The 5,871-nt window shown below is 44.9% G+C and overlaps 1 pseudogene; it reads right to left on the reverse strand.

The window, feature by feature from the left end:
• Nucleotides 1-1,295: 1,295 nt before the first annotated feature.
• Nucleotides 1,296-2,778, reverse strand: LOC119353297 (annotated as a pseudogene).
• Nucleotides 2,779-5,871: the final 3,093 nt, after the last annotated feature.

Genomic DNA, 5,871 nt, shown 5'->3' on the forward strand with positions numbered 1-5,871 from the left:
AAAGAAAAAATATTTGAGAGAGAAGGTTTGCAAAATTTGGGGAAACGTTGATATCGTGTGAGATTAGACTGACCACTCTGGCCCAGTAATTCATATATATTTTACAAAAGTAATCACTGGTTTTCTATTAATGGAAACAATTATTTTCATTAAAGGAGGAAATTTAAATATTTAATGAATATTCATGCAACTGTAAATAAACGTTTATGAAATTTTAAAACATGTGCATCTCATATTTTAAAATTGTTCGCTACATAGAGAAAAATTCATATAGTCCGTCCTCGCCAAATTTTGGTGCCTATATTTGTTTTCCAATGTCCAACTCACTGAGTTATAGTAAAATAAGAACATTTACAATACTGAATACATAGCATACAAAAATATATTTCATGACAAATCCTTTGGTACTGTAATTGTCGATAGTTTTTATATGAATTTGGTCAATGTTTGCAAAGTTTGGCTTTTCATAAAACTTATCTGCATTATTATTTGGCAAGAAAATTCCCCACAAAAAAACTTGGCTAGAAAGAAAGTATATTAATCGTTTCAAAGACCGAAAATCCATCTCTGCACCCGAGCTCATCTGCACCCGCGCTAACAAAAAAAATCAAAAAAAGCTAGAAAATTAAAAAAAAACCTTTTTTCTGTGGTAAACAATTTGATGCATGAGGTACGCTCCAATTTTCAAATTATTTGAACATCTAAGAAGCTCTCAGAAAAAATGGGGGTTTGTAAAAATGTTTACTGTTCATGTACTGTTTTGACCCGATTTGTCTTTTTTGTTGAGAGCTGCTTAGCTGTCCAAATGACTTGAAATGTGGAGCGGGCCTCACGCATCAAATTTTCTACCGCACAAAAAAATTGTGGAAGTTTTTGATTATTGTTTGAATTTGTTACGATTTTTTTCTAACCAGGTGCAGGGCACCGAAACGCCCTACTCAAGCTTTGAAGACAGGTTTTCACGTAATTTGGAAAAATTTACATATTTTATCCTAAAAAACAAAAAGGAAAAGGGAAATGGGAGAATATTGAGAACCACAGAGAAGAAAGAACACGGGACAAATGGAAAAAGAAAAAACAAAAACATTTTGCACCTATGAGGCGCTTCTTTCTTCCGCAATGGGTGATATATAGGAATCGGAAGCGCAGCGCATACGATAGTTCACATGCTCGAGTTTTCTCCTAACATTGAAAAAAAATGTTTTCTCCTAAAATAATCGAGCACGGCTACCTCCTGCCAAATGTCGAAAGAGAAGTGTATATATCTTCACTATGTATACAAGTGTTACGATTGATAGTAGTTCTCCTTGCCCACGTCATGCCAAATGTAAAAGCAGAAGTTTATATCTCATTATTATGTATACAACTATAAGTAGGATTGATAGTAATTCTCCATGCCTTTGCATGAGAAAGTGGGAATTCGATTGTTACATAATATGTGGATGCATGCATGATTTGCTGCTGCTCGTACATAAAATACACATTTCAAGTGCTGGTATTTATATTGGCCATTGGTTCTGTGGCCTTATTCATTCATCAGGTGTCTGTGCTGGCGAGCGCTGCCGACCAGGTATTAGGTAGTAGCTCGTCATTCAATCACGAGTTCACCCTGGAGCAGCTGAGCCTGATCTGCCCTTGCGTCCCCGTCTTCGGCGCGATGTTGCCCATCTTGATCATGGCCGTCGTGAACGCGCTGCTGAACGCCGCCGGGTTGGACGCGAAGTTCCGGACGGTGTTGTCGGTGGTGTCGTTGTTGAACAGCACCTGGTCCGAGTGCAGGAGCCCCTTCTGTGACACGAGGTTGGTGTAGTAGGCGTTGTCGAACGTGTTGGCCGTCGTCGTGTCGAGGTTCGCCAGGCTGCCGTCGCCGCCGGACCGGGGGCAGTTGGCCCGGAGAGATGTGGCGAAGGTCGTGTCGATGTTAGTCTCGTTGTAGATCCTGTCCTTGAAGGTCCCGCACTGCGCCTGGCCGATGGTGTGCGCGCCGGAGAGGGCCACCATGTCGACCGTAAGGAGGCCCTTGTTGCTGAATGCCAGCTCAAGATCTGACCGGCTAGACGTAGGGCCTGGGAGGTCGCTGTTTGCCGCCGCCTCGTTTGCATCTATGGAATCCCTTCTTCCCAGAGGGACTGTCCATGATGGCCCTCTGAGCTGCACGCGAAGGATACGAAGAAAACGGTTAACGATGGCATCCAATCGATGATGTACACGATCGTAAGATGATATTCTTACGGCGACAACGGAGTCACGGGCAGCGACGGTGAGGATGTCGGCGCAGGAGACGGTCGGGTGCAGATGGCCTCGATCTGTGTCTTGATGCTGTCGATGACGCCGAAGCCCCGCAGTGACCCGTTGTTCGGGAGAGCGTTTTGTTCCATGCCAGAAAGCAGAACAGACGCGTCACAGCCCTGCACATCACATGCTTATAGTGTTTAGCAAGCAAAACCTATACAAAACAGGGTACGTGACGGCTATCGGGATATGCATGCATGCATGTGGCCAACTTACTTGGACGAAGCAGTCGTGGAAGTGCAGCCGGAGCAGCGACGCGCCCATCCGAGGATCGCTGCTCACGGCGGCCATGACACCGCTCTTGATGGTGGCCAGGGCCCTTGGGCAGGATGTGTCGTAGAACGTCGGCGACAGCTGCCCCGACACCACGGCGGCCAGAGCCACGAGCACCACCAGAGAAAGGTAAGAGGCAGAGGCGGCCATGGTTAGCTAGCTAGCTACAAGAGCAAAGCTACGCCGGCTTACTAGCTACCTGGTGGTGGTGGAGTGGTGGTGCTTAGTGGATTGTGCAAGAGAGTGGTGCATCGCATGCATATTTATAGACAAAGATTTAGCTCACGTGCACCTGCAGATCGATCCCGGTCAGCTCATCCAAAATTTAGGTCCCATTAGTCCAACGTTAGTCTCTGACACCTGTTCGATCGGGTATACCGCGAGCTTCCTGCTTGAGCGATCTCTCTTGGCGTATTCAAGGCAGCTTCCAGCTTGAGCCGCTACCGCCAACACCAAAACCTGAATTTTCCTTGCAACAGGGCCAACTTGAGCGATCTCTCTTGGCGTTTATCACGCAAAAATCGGCAAAACATGGAACGATCTCTCTTTTTTCATCATGTCCATGCTAGCGGGCGCCTGGAGCCATGTGTGCGTGGACACCAACCATTTGGCCTTACGTACGAATAGTGGTGGGGAGTCGGCGTTGTTCCAAGGCGATTCACGCTCGTTTTGACCGGTGCGCAGTCATCTTGCGCTCCCGTCGCCTTCGGCCAACACGAGATAATTCGGCAGCTGAGACAGTACTGAGAGGAAAGATCTAAAAAGACAATCATTTCATAGCCTTTTCCGAGCTTCTGAGAGGAAAGTGAGGCCAAGCCCGGTTCGACTGCCGGGTTGCCCACGCCCAGGGGCGGAACCAGGATTTAGGCATAAGGGGGGCGAGAACGATAATAATCGTTTCTGATACACACAACACACGCAAAAAAAATAGTCTCAAAAGTAGAATTGATATGAATGAAAATATATGTTTGATAATAACATGGGTTCAAATTATCGTGCAGAATAGCTTGCTCCTCAAGTGGATTTGTGTTCTAAGTAATATTTCGAAACAATGAGCTTGTACAATGAATCTATATTTGTAAACAAGAAGTGAAACTATATTTGTAAATTACAATCTTACCTAATTAGTAAATAAAATCATTGATTTGAAACAAATTGTAATGACTCAGGATTACTCCCTCCATTCTTAGATAAAAGTCTTTATAGAGATTCCATTATAGACCAAATACTGAATAAAATGAGTGAATCTATCCTTCAAATGCATCTATATACATCCGTACGTGGTTCATATTGGAATCTTTACAAAGACTTATATTTAGGAACGGAAGGAATACTATATACCAGAATTCTTTCGAAGTCAATCTGTTGATGTGTGACGCGCTGTAGCAGACGAGTAGTTGTGATCTCCCTCAATTGCCCGGGAGTATGTAGTGCCCTCTGCCATGTGCGGCTGTGCACCAACCAGAACGGCGGAAGCAGCGGCAGGCTATGCCGCGACTGGCGACCGCAACGGCGACGGCGGCGCAAAGACGTACGTATGGAGGGAGAGCACAGACCTAGAAGGCAGGAACGTAATTACGGGAAGGATTAGGGAATTAACTACACGATCTCACGGCTGGATCTGGATGTAATTTTTTTTTCTCACGCGTATGTACACCTAGGGATGCTTTGGGCCTTTGGGTTGAGAAGTTGCCATGCCAGGCCATTAGCGCCGCTACACACACGTATAACTAAAACAACAGGTCAGCCATAATATACGTATAAACTACAACTACTAAAACCTAACGAGGCCTAATTGGGGGGGCGAGGCGATGGGGGGTGTCTGACCCCTGCTCGCACCCCCCGTCTCCGCCCCTGCCCACGCCTAAGTCTATCTACTTGTAGTTGAGTACTTTATACAACCATCAACTTTGTTTTGGTCTAACTTAACCTTCTAACTCTTAGAACAATGACGACATCTTGTAGCGCAAAGAGGAAGGTCGATGTATCGATGGTGTTGGCCTCCCAAAAGCACACGATATTGAGGAAGGGCCGCAAGTGGCAGGGGAGATGTCGACGGAGGGTGAGGAGACGAGACAAGTAGGGTCTTGCTTAATACCATGTGCTCTAGGATGCCTCGGTGTTGTAGTAGTGAAAACAACATAAATTAAGGGTGGATTACCGTCACTGATCTAGACAACGTGATGCAATGCTAGCAGCCATAATCGACAATTGTAAGAATGGGCGTATATGATAGTCATGCAAAGGGTCGACGTATACATGCGAGAGTGGGATAACGATGTTTGTTAACTAGATACGTGCACAGCAGCCAAATGGGTGTGTCGTCGACCCTTGCTGAGCGTAACCTCCGGTATAGATTGAGATTGTCAACCCCAGGGGCGGAGCCAGGATTTAGGCATAAGGGGGGCGGGAACGATAATAATCGTTTCTGATACACACAACACACACAAAAAAAATAGTCTCAAAAGTAGAATTGATATGAATGAAAATATATGTTTGATAATAACATGGGTTCAAATTATCGTGCAGAATAGCTTGCTCCTCAAGTGGATTTGTGTTCTAAGTAATATTTCGAAACAATGAGCTTGTACAATGAATCTATATTTGTAAACAAGAAGTGAAACTATATTTGTAAATTACAATCTTACCTAATTAGTAAATAAAATCATTGATTTGAAACAAATTGTAATGACTCAGGATTACTCCCTCCGTTCTTAGATAAAAGTCTTTATAGAGGTTCCATTATAGACCACATACGGAATAAAATGAGTGAATCTATCCTTCAAATGCATCTATATACATCCATACGTGGTTTATATTGGAATCTTTACAAAGACTTATATTTAGGAACGGAAGGAGTACTATATACCAGAATTCTTTCGAAGTCAATCTGTTGATGTGTGACGCGCTGTAGCAGACGAGTAGTTGTGATCTCCCTCAATTGCCCGGGAGTATGTAGTGCCCTCTGCCATGTGCGGCTGTGCAACAACCAGAACGGCGGAAGCAGCGGCAGGCTATGCCGCGACTGGTGACGGCGACGGCGACGGCGGCGCAAAGACGTACGTATGGAGGGAGAGCACAGACCTAGAAGGCAGGAACGTAATTACGGGAAGGATTAGGGAATTAACTACACGATCTCACGGCTGGATCTGGATGTAATCTTTTTTTCTCACGCGTATGTACACCTAGGGATGCTTTGGGCCTTTGGGTTGAGAAGTTGCCATGCTAGGCCATTAGCGCCGCTACACACACGTATAACTAAAACAACAGGTCAGCCATAATATACGTATAAACTACAACTACTAA

Source organism: Triticum dicoccoides, chromosome 2A (assembly GCF_002162155.2).
Source record: "Triticum dicoccoides isolate Atlit2015 ecotype Zavitan chromosome 2A, WEW_v2.0, whole genome shotgun sequence".
Classification (NCBI taxonomy): Eukaryota; Viridiplantae; Streptophyta; class Magnoliopsida; order Poales; family Poaceae; genus Triticum; species Triticum dicoccoides.